We start from the raw sequence: 19507 nt of genomic DNA, 5'->3' as shown, positions 1-19507 counted from the left end.
AAAGATAAAAGTCAACTAAATAAAAAGAAAGAAGGAAAAGTTTCATTATGTTCAGATAAAGAGAGTTTAACTAGGGAAACTACCAAGATTTTTGTTTCAGCTCTCCCACCTTCCAGTTTTTGAAGACTGTGCTTATTTTCAATGGCAGCTATTGGAGCTCCAAGCACCCACATCAACCCAGTGAACCATGAATTATTTCCAAACAGTTTAGAAAACTCAGATGGACATTCAGGTGTAACAACTCTTCTGAGTTTTCAGAAGAAAAAAAAAACAAATGTGGTCAGGATGGTGTAATAACCCACCAAAAGTGGTTTGGAGGACTATCACTAGACGATTTAGAAAGCAGTAAACCATGCTCACATCTTTCATGCATATTTCAGGTCCACTTGTGAAAAGAAATTTTGCTTTGAAATCATGAGAGACTGACAGCAAGGCATGCCCACTAAATATAAAGTAAATTAAAAACCTTCTTCCCACAGACATGAAAACATCCCTTACAGCAACTGACTTAATTCACCCAGAGCTGAAGTTCTCCATCTTTCGTTTATCTGTTTGCTATAATTTGTGCTAATCTGCAAGCATCTGAGGCTTTGTGCTGAACTTTTTCCAGGTGAAGGGTGATGTGAGGTTAAGATCACTTTTCATGCTAGGAAAGAAGCTCTTATCTCCCATCAGAATACAATCCCTCATACGTTATTTCTGAGTACACAAATCTTGTAAAATTTTAACTTCTCTGAAATGAGTTTCCTCCTTTCTCACAATAAAGAAAGGATTTAGTATCAACCAGGTAGAACTTCAACTTGTACCTGAGATCAAGTAGATCAAGATATAGAAAGCAAGGGCTACATTCCTAGCTGTTGTAAGTTAGCATTGCTGTGTATGCTTCAGGGGTCTCTGCTTCTGCACTCCAGCTGAAAATGTTGGTATAGGTGCAGTGAAGTACCGTAGCTTAGTGAAGAACACCTAACAGTTATTTTATTGGGCTTAAAAGATTTTCACATAGAAAGAACTACTCCTCGGTTACTAACGTCCAGGATGTTATCTGATTGCTCAAGTAGAACAAAACGTTAGCACCAGTATTGTGCAATCTGATATGAAAGTATTTGAAACCCACAGTTTTTGTGATGGTTTGCATCAGATTGCAAAACTTCATTTCTTTTGTATCTGTAACAATAAAAAAAAAAGTTCTGTTATCTCATTTCAATGGGTCAATCAAGAAACAGCCATCTGATGCAGACATATATATATATACACAAAAGTTGCTTCATGTCTCTTGAAGTACAAGAGTACTTCAGCAGGATACAAGGTAGGATGCATGCCTAATAATTTCACCTCTAATCTGCAGACATTTGAAAATAGAAACATTTTTCTTATCCTTTCTGCCATAAAGATGGGGAAAACCTTCATTTTTAGTGTTACTGTTAATTTATATTATATATATATTATTTAATTTCCAAATGCATATACAGCACTCTTCATGATCAATAACAAAGTTGAAAGCATTTTATTATAAACTGGGAAATGTAACTTTCACCCTTTGAATTTGTTTTGTGTGTTGTTTTGTTTGTTTTTTTTTCCTTATCTTTACATATTTATTGTTTCAGGATCTCTTTGGACTGTCACAAAGTTCTGCTATAGAAAATATTATTTCTTAACCTGAATATATCTGGTTGTTGGTTTTTTTTCACCCTTTTTTCACTCCTTAGGGCTTTCTATACTATAAATTATAAAACCTTTCACAAACTCATTTCACTTATGCATACAGATTGTGTAATTTTGAATATAAGATTTTGAGGGGAGGTTTCTGTCTTTGCTTTTGCTCATCAAAGAGAACAAGTGTGTCAGACAGTCTAACACATGAATTTATAACTTGGTGCTCCCATATGCCAACGGTGTGGTTGTTTAGTGCATGCTTAGAGGGTTGATTTTAAAGGTCTTAAAGAGTCTGTTTTAATAATTCATATTGATTCATTAGGGGATGAAAATGCTTGACATGTTAAATGATTAGCATTTACATTATGAACATGTTAATTACTGTATTTTTAATGCTGCTAGCTTCTATAAACAAAGATAAGAGCCTTCTTAAAGGGACACCAGTAGACTTGGAAGGTGCTGGAAAGCAGAGTTGTACCAAACAGCAATAAAACCATTTTCTGTTTTTTCTTTTCATTCCTTTTCTCCTTTAACATTTCAGTAAGGAAGTTTTAGTAGCCTGGATCTTGCACAACACACCAATCCCAAGCTAAAATAAAAGATGCAGGAAACTAAAGAGACTAGAAAGTCCCTTCAAATCAGTTTGCATTGAACTATGGTGATCCGCTGTTGAATGGGACTGCAGCTTCCCCTACTTCCTCCATCCTCCAGCAGAGGCAGATTTTGGAGCTTGACTTGTGTTGCTTTGGTGTTCAGATAGTTATCTGCTGCAGTCGCTTATTTACAATGGTGACCACCAAAATAAAAGAGTTTCATCCAAAGGATGGAGCACCTCTCCTAAGAGGCTGAAAGAATGAGATGTATTGAGAACTGTATGACTGGGAGAGCTCAGAGAGTTGTGATCAGTAGCACAGAGTTGTATTGGAGGACTCTAACTGGTGGTGGTCCCTAGGGGTCAGTACTGTATCTCATCTGGTTCACTGTCATTGATCTGGATGAAGGGGTAGAATACAACCTCAGCAAGTATGAAGTTGATAGGAGGAGTAGCTGGGAGTAGCTGGGAGGAGTAGCTGACACACCAGAAGCCATTGCTGCCATTCACTGAGAAATGGACAGGATCTAGGTAGAGTGGAAACCTGTGAGGTTTAACACAGGCAAGAGCTGGGTCCTACAACTGGAATGAAGCAGCCACATGAATCAGTACAAGTTAGGAGATGGCCTTCTGGAAAAGAGCTCTGCAAAGAAGGATCTGGATGTTCTTGTGGGCAACAGTTGACCAAAATCCAGCAGTGTGCCCTTGTGATCAAGAAGGCTGGTGACATCCTGGGGTGCAGTAAAAAGAGCGTGGCAGAGGGTTAAGGAAGGTGAAACTACCCCTCCACTCTGCCTGACTGAGGCCATTTCTGGAGTATATTGTCCAATTCTGGGCTTAGGAGTTCAAGAAAGATAGGAATCCTACAAAGAGTCCAGAAGATGACCAGAATGATGATTAAGAGCCTAGAACATCTCCCATGTAAGGCTAGGCTGAAATATCTGGGACACTTCAGCCTGAAGAAGAGAAAGCTCAGAGGGGATCTTATCAGTGCTTATAAATATCTATAGGATGGGAGTTGAGTGGATGGGGCTAGGCTTTTTTTAATGGTACCCAGTGACAGGACAAGGGACAGTGGTCACAAACTGGGATGTAGGAAGTTTTGTATTAACATGACAAAAAAAAGCCAGAGGCCCTTTCAAACCCCTATGACTCTGTGATTCTGCATGCTACTGAAGACTGAAATAAATATGAGGGGTTTTTTTCTGCAATTAGTCCTTTTTGATGCTTTGGGGATGCTGAAGAGCACTGATGTGGCACAGAGTGAACTTAAGAAGACTGCAGTGGTGTATCTCTATGTCCAGACATTTTATAAGAAATACTAACAAAAGGAGAATAATTGTGGCTCTTGTCTCTTCAACATGCTCCTGCATATTAGCTGAACAGTGTCTTTAGCTGAAGGTATAGTGGTGTCATCAATCAAAAATGCAGTAGACAGGCAGCAAGGGAAGAAGAACAAGAGAGCAGTCTGTGAGTTTGAAATCCTAGGGAAGATTTCTCATCTGGGCATTGTACATAAGCTTGGGACCACACGCTCTGACAGCGTGGGCGCACATGTGCGACTGGAGCTTTCATCCTTTCCTCTCTGAGCTTGAAAGCCTGAGGCTTAAAGACACTCTTTGGCTTTTGCTTTCATTTGGCCAGTCTGGATACACCACACCATTATTATTTTTTTTTTGGAATCTGTAGGAGGGTGTAAAGGAGGATCTGCTGAAATGCCCCAGGAAAGCAGAGCTTTTCTAATTTCTTCAGTCCTACCAAGTATTGCAAAATTCACCAAAAAGATCATAGCATGGCTTTCAAGCCTTCAGAAAAACACTAGATTGCCCAGTAACTTCTAAGATCCTGAAAACGAACTCACATCATGGGATATTATTTCAAAGAACAACAACTATGGGTCTGCCTAGTCCTGTGCTAGCAAAACTCTAAGGCTTGTTATAACTTTTCTTTTCAATCACTGCAATTATTAACATAAGTGATTTTTTTGTTGTTTGGAGTTTCTTTGTTCTTGCTGTTGTTCAAGTTGTTTTTGTCAAAAATAGAGAGAGATTTTACTTTATTTTTATCACCAGAACTCAGGTCTGTACAACAAGAAACAAGCATTCTTAAATGGCCAAAGCAGAAAACAGTATTTACAGGATGTATCAATCCTGCCTCTTAGATTCAGAGAACTCCGCCAAACAGAAGAACAGAGCTTTTTAGAAGTTTGCCTAGTTAGATAACAAAATGCAGATAAACAGCTTTCTCCACCTGTTGGCTGCATGCTGCATCTGAGCGTGGGTGTTCTCTATCCACCCTGCCAGTTGTCCACCATAGAGCTGCAATTCCATCTCAGTAAGTGTTCATACAGCCCAAGATGTCCTTCAGTTTCAGTCCTTACATAACGAGATTGCAGCATACCCTGTGCAGTTTTACGCAAGCAGTTTAACAGCCTTCCTGGTGGGCTTTTGTTTCTTCAACCAGGTTTTTAGCCTAACACCTTTATTCTTGTCATCTTAGACATGTTCTAAAGGATGTTTCTCATACATTATGAGCAGTCTATGAGTCAGTATTTTTAAACTTGAAACTAGGCTCCTAAAACTGCATCCAAGAATATAAATACTGTCACAGTTTTGGAAAGTGTTAAATATCCTGTAAATGTCACCAAAGCAGATTTTTAAGATTAAATTAACTTATCATACGTAGCTGTGTTCCAGAAGGTATTTCTCTGAAAATGTATAGGAAAGAAATCAATAATCAAAACTGAAATTTCCATTTACCCAATCCTTCTACATCATCATTGCTGACTTTATTGATAATTATAAATTTTTTATCCTTAATAAAAAATAAAACCCATGCAGAGGTTCTGATATGCTGAAAAAAAATTAATTCACATTCCTTTCCCCAGTTTCTTTCTTTGCAGGAAGTGCTTTCCCTCCATAAATGTTTTTGGCATTTTGAATACAAATTAAAAAACACAAAATAAAATAAAATGGTATGCCTAAAATTTGCAAAATGCATCTTGCAAATTAGCAACACATGTCCCACTGTTATGGTTTAAAAGAGGAGCTTTGGCCACAAAGGTGTTCATGTACTTTTCAATTTAAAAGGTAACACTTTAAGTTTTTTGCTTAGGAGCTTTTGGGTTGTTCAACAGCCCACATCAGGAGTTTTTGTGCCCCAGAAATTAACATTTACTTACTCCAAACAAGTTTTAAAATCACCTTTACATGCACAGAAGTGCGGTATTAAGGTCTACATGAAACGCTGCTTCTGGAGAAAGTTCTGGCCAATTATGGATTTGAATACACATGGTAGCCATGTACTCACCGTGCCTCAGACCACACACTGTAGTGAAATTATAATTCCCTTTTCCCAAACTCCTGGGCACGTTGAAAGTAGTACATTTTAACTTTTTATATAAGTGAATGAGAAATAGATAGTCATAACATTATTCAACCTTGATATGGAACAAACAAGCAGACACAATGCACCTGCTCTTTTCACCTAGGTACAAGCAGCATATCCTGGAGCATTTTCCTGTGCTGGATTTCCTACTGCTGTCAGCAGCCTCTGCCTGAATCTCCACATCATTTGGTCATTGAGACAAGATGCTTCGAGAAATCTGTGAGTAGGCAATAGAAGTACATGTACCACCTAGATGAATATGGTGTAGCCATGTTGTCCGGCTGCTATGGATAATTTGGTTTCTTGAAGAATCAGTATGATGGATTTGGGGCTGAGACTGTGTCTAGATTTAAATGTGTTTTGATGTCTTTGATGTACATTGCTCAAATAAAGTAACATTTATCCCATAAAAACAGGAGGGCAACTCTTTCTGTTCTCATTTACAACCTCTGTCCCTCCTGTTTTGTTTAGTTCTGATAGAAAGAAATTGATGAGGAATGATGAACGTAACTAGAGTAGAAACTGCACACACAGAGTGATTCTCTAATCTAAAAAAGGAGCTGCAGTAAACAGGACATGAAATCAAGAAAGCTTCTGAAGAACAGCCCTTAGTCAGGGAAAAGGCAACATCATGGTTGTACCAAGGAGGTGTTGGTGGTATGGCAGTAGATACTGAATGTTCCATCAGTTTCCCATTCCACTATGTTGTCATGTGGCAGATGACAGTAGAGGGGAAGTTTGAGACAATGGTCTCGTGGTCTGACATGGAATTGCATATGATGGAAAGGTGTGGAACTGAATTCCTTCATGCATAAAAAATGGCACTCATCGACACTCATTGACATTTGCTTAGCATTTATGGAGACCAAAGAGTGGATGTGAGCACAGAGATGCAATGGGTGGTGTGTTTCAGCAGTGCTGACAGTGATGATACCTTCACCGACACAGATTTTTACAAGCAAGACACACAGGCTGTTCTTTGATGGCTGACAAAAATGCACAGCTCATGTTGATGATTATGTTGAAAAATACTGTTATATAGCTGAGAGTTTAATTTATCAATTAGTTTTGTTGTGCTCTTTGTATTTGTTGTAATTTCCATGAAAATAAATAGGTGGCATTACTTTCAGAGCAACCTATGTGTCACCAGATACCTCAGTAATCCTAGCTGTTAGCGAACTAGATTTAGCAAACAAGATTTAACTGAAAACTATGATCCTTCCCATTGAAGAAGAGCATCCAAGCGTCTTCTCTACAAGATGAGACACCTCAAATGGAAGTATAGTTTTCTGACCAGTGGATTGATCCAGTCTCTCTAGAAGGTATAGACTTACCAAGTGCTTTTTTGGGTTTTGTTTTGTTGTTGTTGTTGTTTCTTTTTTCTATTTGGCTTTCCTCTTAAATCCCTCAAAACTTTTCCCAAAGAGAAAGCCTTAAGCAGTAACATTCTCTGATTTTTCTAGCTTGCTTTTATGTTCCTCAACATAATTTGCTTTTATTATCCAGTGGAAACAAGCACTTGTTGACACTTTCTGCTTCTTTATTCAGACCTCATTTCAGAATGATGCTTTAAACCATATTTTGTCTTAGATCCCAACCTTTGTAGGTAGCCTCTCGCTGGTAAAAAGTGTTGGGTATTATTTGTTTGCACAGGTAGGCTCTGGGTACAGTATGGCATTTGGCAGCCCTTTATTTCTGCTTGTAAATATGAATTCTTACCTTTGCAGAATATCCTGGATATTAAAAACAAACAAAAACAGGTAAGTCTGCTGCATGTGGCAGCTGTAGCATCCTATGATGTGAATAACTGCAGCAGTGGCATTAGGTGCTGTTTTTCTGTGTGCACAACTTGAACACTAGGGATTTTACCTGTGTACATTCATGCAAAGCCTTTTTCTTTCAGAAAGCCTAATGTGTCCTTGTCTTTATCTTCTGTATCAATCTCTTTCTATACCAAGACAGTTAAGTTAAGACAGAGGATCGCTTTGTCTCCAGGAACACACTCAGACTAATCTTCCAGACTAATTTTCTGCTTGGGTTACTTTCCTAATTATAATTTGTGTTCTCATCATGTCGTGGAAGAGCACATTTTAAATGAGCCTGCAATGCACAGTGTAGAAAGCCAGCTTTACAGCACTGTCCGTAACCTAGAATACCAATTTTAAATTGTCATAATGCAAATGCCATAATGATTATGAGTGCGCAGCTCTTGAGATCTATTTTTCCCAGCTATTTGTAAACTAAGACATCAGGTTTCACTCTCCCACTACATATGTAGGACCACAAGTTGTTGATCTACCCTTGACCATGTAGAGCTGTGTACTTGAATTATACCTTCTTTAGTCTCAGTGAACTTGCTAATTGGTTTTAAATCGACAATTTCTTTGTGCTTTTTGTGTGTTTTTTTAATGATAATGATAATGATAATATATATATATATATATACTTACTTGTTTTCTAAATTAATATGAGAAATATTGCCTGGGAATTGTGGGAATAATAGAAATATGGTACTTAATGCTGGTGAGATTAGAGTATGCTGAGATTTCAGCTCTAAGTTAACCCACCACTCATGTGAAACCACCTTGTGAAAAATTGTCAGGGGAATCTCATTTAAAACTACTTGTGAGCAACCATTGAGTCTGGAGAGACACTTGAAAAGAGTGCGGTCAATCACAAAAGCATGTGTTTGGAACGAAAATTACAGTGGCATGGGTAGCTATACAAATTTGCTTTTTAATTCTTGTATTTACACCTTGCCTAACATGGTTAGCATTATGTTAGGTTCTATCTGCAGGTACTTTATTGAGTCAGGGTTTTACACTAAGCAGTCCAGTGTTTCCTATGTGGAGATGCACACATGAATGCTGGCTTGTTTCTGATCTAAGGGGTCATATTCTACTGTTGACCTACACCAAGACAAATAGCAGCTCCCCCTGGATGAGGTTGGGCATGCTAGTGGTGAGGCTAGAGAGAGGGAGCACAGCTTCCACCTCTCATTGACCCTGCTTTGCGCCTGCTGATCTGAACATGTGTGCTTGGACCTAGTTGCACAACATTTATTTTTTATTTTCTCAGTGTAGGTGAATTCTGGTTATAGGTGACTAGTTGTGAATGTACAAGATTGCAAGTGCTTGCTGTCACAGAGCAGCCATGCTCCTTGAGGGTTTTGTGTGAAAACTGAGTATTTTAGAGCTGGATATGTATGACTTCTTTTGTGCTGAGAAAGACCTGGAAATTTTGTCACCGTGAACATGATTATCTCCCATATTAATATCATAGGAGTGCTCCATGCTTCTAAGTGTGCTTGGGAAAAGGATGATGGAGATTTTCCTAGTCTGCTCACTGCACATAGCCCAAAGGAAGGACAACCAGTATTGTGGTACTACTGTTGTACAAGGGAAGAGAAAAAGAAACTTTCTTTTCATCGACTCTGTAAACACAGGCCTTTTCCTCTTGTCCAGCCTGCCAAAATACAGCTAGGTGATCCCAGAAATGAATTTGTCTGAGGAAGAGCATATGAGGTCTCCCATCCTCAGGAATGACATGAGAGGGGTAGAGACAGGTTGCCAGGAAAGTGTAGCTCAGTGCTTCAATCATCTCCCCAGCCTTGAGCAGCTGAGCTGTGGAAATCACTTTGACATAAATCTCTCAGCAGCTTTTTTGTCTGAAATAAATGGTGCATAAAGGAAATTCAGAGTTGTTTGGTGGACAGGATTATCTATGTGTTTACTGCTCTCAGCACTTTTCTTTTGTCTTTTGACTGTGTAGTTCCCATTGGCATGAATAGCTGTGCATGAAGTTAAAGCTTCTGTACATGAGCAGAGTGTAGGAGAGCTCTCTAAGCCTATGACAGCTCTGCTCTTGTGGCTGCAAGAAATGTCAAGATAGAAGAATTACTAGTAGCAGAAAGTAATTATTTTTCATTTTAAAGGTTCCCTGTTCAGCGTTAACCCAAATGTAAACTTTCTATAATTCTGCATCATTATCATACCCCCTGGATGTATTACTTTCATTTCCATTTGCTATTTTACATACGCAACCCCCAACAAGTACACACTCATGGCATCTCATAATGGTTTTTTTTGTATTATTCCATTCCTTCAGGTCTATTTCATTATGTATTATTCTGTTGCCATAACCTGCTGATGGTATACAATATTTGTATAAAGATTCAAATCAATGTTTATCACATCAGAACACTATCATTCAAAAGGAAAGTACAGATCAATAATTCATTAAGCAAGAGAGAAATGAATTATTTCAAATTGCTCTTCTATTCTCTTTTCATATTTGCATAAGGAGTTGTTCTGTTGTAGTGAAATCTGTTCACTTCTTCAACTGAACTAAAGATCTGATGCTATTGAAGGTGCTATGTAATGTAGGATAGGTAGTAGAGCCGCAAAATTCACTAAGGTAATTTTCATTTTGTTAAAGCTCCTGATTCATCCATAATAGCCCATGACACAGGAAGATATTTAAAGTATCAATGCTATATGGTTTTCCAGGTTGAACAAATCAGCTTTTTCAGGCAAAAATGAAATGATTCACTTCAAGCTGGAGCCATTCATTTTTTTAAATCTTGTCTCAGAAAAATCAATGGAGTTATTTTGAAGTAGGGAATTTTCATCTTTAAGTAAAGGAAATATTGAGTGTATCAAACACTGGAAAGCTTGATACTTCATGAAAACTTACAGTTCTGTTTTGTGTTTGGATTTCTGACTGAAGCAACCAGAGGAATAGGCATAAATGTGGATCAGCACATTCCTTTATATTTTGCCGGTAATCACCCTTAATTTTCCTTGCTTTAGTGAAAAGAGCAGGAGACACCATTCTATGATATTGGGCGTAAGCTAAAGCTCAGTGAAGATCTTATTTTTCTTTCTTTGCCTCTCTCCAAGTCCAAGAGACAGCCAGGTGATCTCCTACATTAGAAGAGGGATTACATCAACGAGGCTGTGGAATTCAAATGTACCTTTGGCCCCGCTCATTTCCTAATTCAACAGCAGTAAAGTGGTCATTGTTGATGACACAGGGAATTCCTTGTGGTTTTAAGATACAATGACAGAGTATCCACCAGGAACCGCAGAGCATTAGCTGTTGCTTTCACTGGGGATGAGTGTCCTCTATTGATCGGATTTCATTGCCTGAGCTCAATAAGGCTTTTATTTACGATGACATAGCTTTTGATTGCTTATTTAACTACTGTGTATAAAGCCAGATGAGACTCGAATTGTTGTAATTACCAGAAAGACAGTCAGATACTTGAAGAAGCTAAGTCAGCCTTGTTGAATGGGGAAGTGAAACAACCCATGCTGCCCTTGCATTTATCAGATCTCCTATGTCCCATATCCCCATCCCAAGATGATCCCTTCTTCTCTACTCTTTGCTTTTGATCCATGCCACTAGTCCCATGAATTTTGTCTTTCAACATGAGGTTACAATAAAGACTGAAATCAGCTCAGCTACACAGTCAGTTGCTTGAAAGCCGTCTCAGCCTCGTTTATCCTTGCTCTACAGTGGGTTCCAGAAGTGATTAGGCATGTGAAAAGGAGAAAAATCCAAAAGAGGCTCTTAAAAACAGAGATGTGCAGTGCTGGGTCAAGAGGTCTCTGAGCCACATCACTGAGATCATACTGGAGAAGGATGACTGTACAATTCTTCTGTTATTATAGTCTCCCCTGGGTATTTGCTGCCAGCTACTTTTTGATACAGGATACAGAGCTGGAGGGACCTGTGGTCTGACCTAGTATGACTATTCTTTTATTCTAAATAAAAGATTTTCCTACCTGAGTAGTCGCATCAACAGAACAGAATTGGACTTGTATTGTGGCAACTTTTCTGAACGATTATGCATCTAGGACAATCACAGATAATCCATATTAATGGGTGCAGCACAAGTCTGTATTATTGTTTGTACTGTTAGCCTCTTTACAGGATTTTAGATAGGATCACTGTAACAGCTCTATAAATTAAGCAGCTGGTAATAAGTAAAACTGGAGAAAACTTTTAATTTGCTGATTCATATCTTTAATCAATTGCAACATGGTGCAATTGCATTTTAGCTATAGCTTTCAAATTGTTTGCTCAATAGCGATTTCTCCATTGCTTTTGATTGACACAATGTTATTGCATTTTTATTGACTTTTACAGTAGTTTTTACAACATTTAAGGTGCATAAGTTAAACAGAAAAGTAACACAGTAACATTTCAAGATGGAAGGAGGCCATAAAGATGCAGAGAAGGTATAGTTTACAATGAGAGGAAATTACAAATTAAGGATAACTCCCTTGCCCTCATGCGTAGTTAGTCCCTCTGTACGTGTTTTCAGAGTATGTCAGTAAAACATGAAATGTTTGCCTACCGTAAAAAGTTAATAGATGATAGAGTTGGCAAATACTTTAAGATTATTATTAAGATTATTTTAGATATGGTTCAGCTGCAATTCAGTTGAAAACAAGCAACTATACATTACACAGGACTTCTTAGTTGTAAAAATGTTAATTATTTCAAGAACTGGTCTAAATCAGGGAAAGCCAATAAAAAAAAAGATGTGGAGTACATGCTAGGAATATAAACATAAATATAATCTTGAAAACAGTCAAACATGGTCCCTGTGAGCTCTCTGAATGCAGGTTGTTCAAGACAAGTCATTAGGGTTCAACTGAGTGCATGCATTGCCTCTCTTTATGGAAGAGTAGTTATATGGAAAACTTCAAAGCATGCGTTAACCACACTTTTCTTTAGCACTCTCTGACTGCTTGTAATGGTATCTTTTCAATCAACAAATTCCATTATGAATGTGTCTTTTTAGATGTCTCTCTTCCTGCTTTTGGAGAGCACTTTTACCTGGATGATCACCTGATGAACACAATATTCTGCAGAAGAATTACCAATGATTTCACAGTGCTCACAGTGTCATCTTTTGGTGTCTGAAACTCCCCTTGTATAATAAGGGAGAAATACATTACAGGGCCTTCCACAGTTTAGCTGGTTAATACTTTAAGAATTATGATGTTAATAAAATCTTACACTTTTTCTTTTTTTATTACTTTTCAGAATGAAAGAGTGACTGTCATCAAATAAGGAGCTTCTTTGAGATTTCCTCATGTCACATAGAGATTCAAAAGAGACTTTGCAGTCAGAAGTATGAAGTATTTCTATTTTCTGCTAGAACTGATACAGTTTAGCTAGCAATAATAATCACATTGATCTGGCCTCTCTGGCACATAGGTGAAAGAATGTGAAGTCATATGGCAGAACAGTCTTTATCATCACCTGAATAAATGTAGTTGACTCCCTCTGTCTTTTTTTTTTCTTTTTCTTTTTTTTTTCTTTTTTTTTTTTTTTTTTTTTAGAAAAAAGGGATATTTCTAAGCTGGAGTAGTATTATCCAAAATTAATCTTGCAATATTGGTGAAATTAATTAGTGTTGAATAACAACAAGGAAACAGGAGGTGACCAGGGTGGACCATGATAGATTTCTTTATAATGAACAGACTTCAGTTGTTCTTCAAAGAATACCCAGGAATGACCAGTCAAGGTGAAATTCATGGAATCTGAGCATTACAGTTTCTAAACTAATCTCAGAGGGTGAGAGGAAAAAGCCTATGATGTGTTGGACAAAAATCCCACAGAAAAGATCATCCCTGTGGCCAAAGAGTGCATATAACCTAGACATGCTTCTTTCTAAATATCCTACTTTTTCCGTCCTATAGCATATACAATTATTTGGAAGGGTTTTTCAGCTACATCGAAACCTTTGCCATGGACAAAGTGTTTCCATTAGTTTGACTTGTCAGAAAGTCAAATATTAATAGAAAGAAGATTACAGTTGTCTGTTAAATTCTGTAGAGCTTTCCCATCAAGTGATAGCAAAGGCTTCTCTTTACAAGCCATTTTGCCAATTAAGCATTATTATGTTGTCTTTACACATGAGACGCACTGCAATTGTTGTGACCAGTGAACTTTCTCTCAGGCATCAATCCACATCTTATTATTATCAAAAATCCTCATCATAAATCCCATTACATTGTTCTTGGTCATGGGATAAATTTATCAATGGATGATCTCACCCTTTTTAATCTCGTTAGTTTAGCATATTTCTTTTCTGGATATCCTTACCATAATCTTATCATCACAACCCTTGGGAAGTTTTGTCCCAACAGTGCTGCAATGAGTGTTTGTTTAATATTTCATTATTTGATAAGAAATTTAGCATTTAACCCCCAGTTTCCTCTGATGAGAGAAGCAAAAGCTACAGAAGCAAAACTGCGGATCACTGCATGTTATGGAACTCATTAGCTTCCCCTTGGCAGGACCTTGATTTTTGCAGATCTGTTACTGTGTTTCTCATAGGCATCTGATTAGAGGCATGATTTGCAGTCTGGTGAGCACTGACTATATTCCTGACTATATCACTTTTTGTTTTGATAGGACCTGCTCAATCACACTGATTTGTACCTTCCTTCAGAACAGAGCCAAAATTTCAATTCAGAAAATATTATCTGAGCTGACAGCTAATAATGGCTAAGATTAAATTTCATCAATTACTTCTCTTAACAATAACAAAAAAAAGTATATATGACATAAAACACATAAACTTTCCCTCTCTGAATCTAATTTTCTGTTCCTGCAGGTGTTCTAAAGTACAGTAATGATGTCTCACACCTGAAATCTTCAATACTGTAGCTAGTGTTTAAAATGTAGGTAAAGGAGGAAAAACTCTTCATCCATTATAAGTAAAGATGGAAGCCCTAATCACTGAAGCACTTTGGCCTTCAATAAGCCTAGTCTCAAGCTCACATGAACCTGAACAGATTTAAAATGCAGTGCTTTGGAGGCAAGTTAGATCTCTTCTCTCATCTGTGTTTTAAAGACTGTTTATGTATTTTATCTAATGACTCTTTCATGTAAATTCTTCTCTCCCTCTGGGTAAGGTTTGTGCTCTAGGAATAACAAACAGGGTTAGGTAAAAATGAATATGTTGATTTACTTCTCCACTGAGGTCTCATAAGGTTATTCATGAATATAGGAGGGACCATGGCTGCTTCTGTACCTGTTTTCAGATCCCTTCTACACCTCCAAAGAAGCTTATCTGAACATATGTCATTCAGAATATGTCCATAGTTCCATTATAGGTGACCAGTCTAGAAACAGGAGCAGTACTATATGACTAAAGTAGTCATACATAATGTATGGTTCAGGGTGAGTAGGCACCATTCATAAATGCTTCCTTGTCCAGAAACTGTCAAAGCTGCTTAGTGAATGTTTATGAATAAATCAATTTTCAGAAATCAATACTAGCTCTTGCACAATTTGAGAGAATAAAAATAGCTACACAAAGTGCTGATAACAATTCAGATCGCTCTGCAGAGAAATTTCTCCTTGGATTTACAAATCTGTTTGAGCAAATATACAAATCATTAGTGAGCTCAGTCATTCCCAGCATTTCAAATAAGATGATCATAGGCAACACAAGCAGCTGTATGAGATGAACTTAATGCGCTTTATTATTTGGTATAGTTGAACAGACAATTTGCCATGCATTTCCAGGCCTCTTATGTAGCCCAAGGAATGCCACAACAAAATCACTGTTTAATGGGTCTGGTCTTCTAGTTCTCATGGTTATTGTTAAGCAAATGTGTTAAACTTTAAATTATTAATATACACTTTTGTAACGTGTCCTTCCTTGCCTTTTATATCTGCTTTTATTTCCTCAGACACCTTCCTCTTCTTTTTCTTCTTCTTTGCTTGTTTTGTGACAGTGTTGAGTCATAGTCATAGTACAAAGTCCTTTCATTATAGTCCACAGCTTTGAAAAAATGTCATATTCTCCTTAGTCCTTTCTTCCTACCTTTTTTAATATGTCACATCTCAGTAAGAACCTCTTATTACTTACTTTCCTTTCCCTTTGATGAAATTCAGTATGTTTCATGTGACTATACACCATTTAAGTTCTTAATCAAATTTAACTTGGGGAAAAAATGTGGTCCATATACTTCCATAATGTACTGTAACTTTCCAGTGTTGCACAAAAACTTCATAGTGGGTACATGCTTGTCAAAATGGGGTGAAGTGACACCAATCCAGGTATCCGTGAAAACCTTATCGAGCTTCAGTTGTATCTAAGAACATGGTCTGAGAATTAAGAAAAATCCACAGTTACAAAGCATCAATTGTATGTGTGCATAAAGATGAGAAAACATCTGAATGGTTGAAAGGAGGATAGAAGAGAAGGGAGAGAGAGAGAGATATAGATAATACAAGAGCGGAAGCGGCAGGGGAGAAAGGGGAGGAAGGCGGCAGGAAGGGAGCAGGAGAAGGGGGGAAGGAGGGAGGTGAGGAAGGAGGCGAAGGGAAGGAGAGGAAGGAGGGGAGGGATAGGAAGGGAGGGAAGGAAGGGAGGGAGGGAAGAGAAAGGGACGGGGAGGAAGGGAGGGAGGGAAGGGAGGGAGGGATAGGGAGGGAGGGAGGGAGGGAAAAGAGGGAGGGAAGAAGGGAGGGAAGGCAAGGCGAGGGAGGATACGGGAGGGAAGGAAGGGAGGGAGAGGATAGGTGATGGGAGGCGAGGGAGAGGGAGGGAGGGGAGGGAGGAGGGAGGGAGGAAGGAGGAAGAAGGAAGGAAGTGAAGGAAAGGCAAGGTTAAGGAAGGAAGGAAGGAAGGAAGGAAGGAAGGAAGGAAGGAAGGAAGGAAGGAAGGAAGGAAGGAAGAAAGGAAGACCTTTTGGCATGGGCATGTGTTAATTACCTGTATTAATTACAACTTCCATTAAGTAAAACCAGATCAGTTAGAATTTTGGCTGAAATAGAATGGTTTTCAATAAATGCAGTCTTTTCCCCCTGCAGCAATCTGATGCATTCCTGGAAGCTGTTTATCCTTTAAAAGGCAAGAGTGTAACTTGTTTTCAGGTACAAGCCCACCAAAGATTAAAGGAGTAATTAAAGACCAAAAATTCAAGCTGTATACTATAAGAACCTCTTAGCAACATTGGCTGTAGAGAGAGTTTATAGTATAAATAGATTGAAATGCTAGCTTGGTTTTCCAAGCACTCTGTTTTCAGATATATTGCTGAACTGAGAGTTTTCATTGGATAATTAGTTGTGGTAGGACATATTTCTGCACCTTCCATTGATTTAGTCCTTAGAGTCTGTGTCTGAATTTCTGAAAGCAGTAGGTATGTATGTAATTGCTCTGCAATCTAGAGAGCTGTAAGGAACTGCAAGTTAATACCCATTTAGTGCATTTGAAAAACCTTCTGTGCAGGTAAGCTAAACACAGTACAAAAGGGAAAATGGTATATTCACACATTAGTTCGCTCATGCAGGACAGACAACCATGAAAATACTGTGACCTTTGCAGGTGGAAAAAATGCCTTTTCCCTTTTGTTCTGCTGCTAGCTGATGATGTGGGGCAAGAAATGTCTTTGTGCCAGGATTTCTCTGTGTCTCTAGTGCTCGTATCCTTTCCCTGTGGGATACTGGGTGGGGAAAGGTGAAGCAACATCTGACACTTAGGCTCATGCAGCAGGTAACCAGCATCCTGCTCCACATAGGTAATTGCTGGCATTAACGTCTGCTACCCAGAAGTTCTCTTTTGTTCAACTTCCAGGAAAATAAATAAATAAATAGATAAATAAATAAATAAATAAATATAAAATAATTTTTGAATTCTGTGACTTTTAAAATAGCATACACAGCCCAGAGCAAATTCCTAAACTCATTGTCTGTACCATCCTGCTTGTATAGGCACAGGCACAGGGGTACAGCATTATCCACACCTGTGCTGCAAGCATTTCAAGGGAACTGCTTGCAGCATGTAAGATTCACCATGGGTGCAAAGCTTGGCATGGTCATTACCTTTGTTTGCAATCTCTCAAAGTCAGGATGGAAGAGGGAACAAGAATCTGTGTTTTATTACAAAGGCAAAACTGGGGGCAGTGCTGTAAAACACAGTAAATAATAATAATAGTGCCAAAGTAGATGTCTTCTATCTAGCAGCCTGTTTGGATTGAGAATATTTAATTTAAGCATTCTCTTCCTTCCTGTGCCTTTGAAAAGCCATTTTTAACATGAAATCTGACAGCAGTAATTCATCCTCTGTGATTTAATTTTATCATTCAGCTCTCACAATGCCAAATTTCCAGGCTTGTTTTACACAGGAGGTCAGAATAGAGAAGAACAGGGAACACTTTTGGCCCTAAAATGTAGGAAAGATAATCTTCTATATATTTACATTGACTTCCATTAATACAAACAGAAATAAAGCACTGACTCTATCCCAGATTAGAATACAACAACTGAAGGTGATGATCTGTTACCTGGTGGTACAAACTGCATTTTCTGACAGGTTCACAGTAAGGATCCAAACAGTGCTGTCTGACTAAAGCTACTCTTATTGGGAATGCTGCTTCTGTCAGAGAGAAAAATGCTCTTTGGGAACAGCAAAGAGTGGTGAGCCCCTCATTCCTACGAATATTGGTAAATTATTGAAAAAGGACATTGCTAATCCCAGTTAGATGAAAAGTATAATCCCAGCACTGGAATAGTGCTAACTATTTCTCTGGGCCCAATTGGATTCTGATAACTGGTTACTGAAAAGGATTTTCATCTTTCCACCTCATTTATTAATAATGAAATTTTAATTTAGAGAGTACAAAGTCATCCCTGTGCAGGAAGAACAAGTCTGAAATGGCCAAGGTGAGAGGAACAAGCAGCGCCAATTTGAAAGTTCATGCAGGAGTTCATGTGTTCATTTCCATGTAAGCCACATGGAGCGTTGTGGGAGGCATGTGAATGTGGGAGGGTGAGATAGCCCCTAGCAAGCACCTCAGCATGCCTCTTGTTCTCTCAGATTCTGTGTAGTAAACTTGCCTGTACAACTATTTCTTTTGGCCTGAGGCTCTGTAGTTCTGAAAATTCTTGTGGGGAGGAAAAAAAAAAGAAAGAAAGAAAAGAAAGAAAAGAAAGAGAAGAAAGAGAAGAAAGAGAGAAAGAAAGAGAGAAAGAAAGAGAGAAAGAAAGAGAGAAAGAAAGAGAGAAAGAAAGAGAGAAAGAAAGAGAGAAAGAAAGAGAGACAATAAAGAAAGAAACAAAGAAAAGCCAGAAAGAAAAGAAGAACAGAAGAAAGAAAGAAATGAAAGAAAGAAAGAAAGAAAGAAAGAAAGAAAGAAACGAAAGAAAACAGAAAGAAAGAAAGAAAGAAGGGAAGGAAGGAAGGAAGAAGGAAGGGAAGGAAGGGGAAAAGGCGAAGGACAGGAAGCGAAGGAAGGAAGGAAAGGAAGGAAGGAAGGAAGGAAGGAAGGAAGGAAAGGAAAGGAAGGAAGGAAGGAAGGAAAGGAAAGGAAGAAGGGAAGGATAGGAAGGAAGGCAGGAGAGGAGGGAGAAAGGAAAGGAAAGGAAGGAAGGAAGAAAAGGAAATGAGATTGAAAAGAAGGAAGGAAAGAAAGAAACAAAGAAGAAGAAAGAAAGAACAGAATGAAAGAAATGAAAACAAAATAAAACAAAAGAAATCAAGAAAGAAAGAAAGGAAAAAAAGAACACCACAGGAAAAGAAAGGAAAGAAGAAAAAGGAAAGAAACGGAAACGAAGAAAGCGCAGGGAGGAAAGCGAGCAAGGTGAGGAGGTGGAAGGCGAGGAAGAAAGGAGGGGAGGCAGAGGCGATGGAGAGAGAGAGAGGAAGAGGAGAGGAGAGGAGGAAGGAGAGGAGAGGAGAGGAAAGGAGGAAGGAGAGGAGAGGAGAGGAAGGAGAGCGAGAGGAGAGGAGAGGAGAGGAGAGGAGAGGAAGGAGAGGAGAGGAGAGGAAGAGAGAGGAGAGGAGAGGAGAGGAGAGGCGCGAGGAGAGGAGAGGAGAAGGGGAGAGGAGAGGAGAGGAGG

General features: G+C 38.5%; 1 protein-coding gene across 2 annotated transcripts in view; it reads left to right on the top strand.

Moving 5' to 3' along the window:
* Window positions 1–1254: 1254 nt before the first annotated feature.
* Window positions 1255–19507, top strand: part of LOC107305714 (urea transporter 2-like) — a 276645-nt gene continuing 258392 nt past the window's right edge. For both annotated transcript variants that reach the window (XM_015848225.2, XM_015848224.2), the window contains exons 1-2: window positions 1255–1306; window positions 5736–5851. The gene's annotated coding sequence lies outside the window, so the exon portion shown is untranslated. The remainder of the gene's footprint in view (window positions 1307–5735; window positions 5852–19507) is intronic.

This window comes from Coturnix japonica, chromosome Z, assembly GCF_001577835.2.
Source record: "Coturnix japonica isolate 7356 chromosome Z, Coturnix japonica 2.1, whole genome shotgun sequence".
In the NCBI taxonomy this organism is placed as follows: Eukaryota; Metazoa; Chordata; class Aves; order Galliformes; family Phasianidae; genus Coturnix; species Coturnix japonica.
Note: the sequence above shows the minus strand (reverse complement) of the source record. Positions and strands in the feature narration are given on the sequence as shown.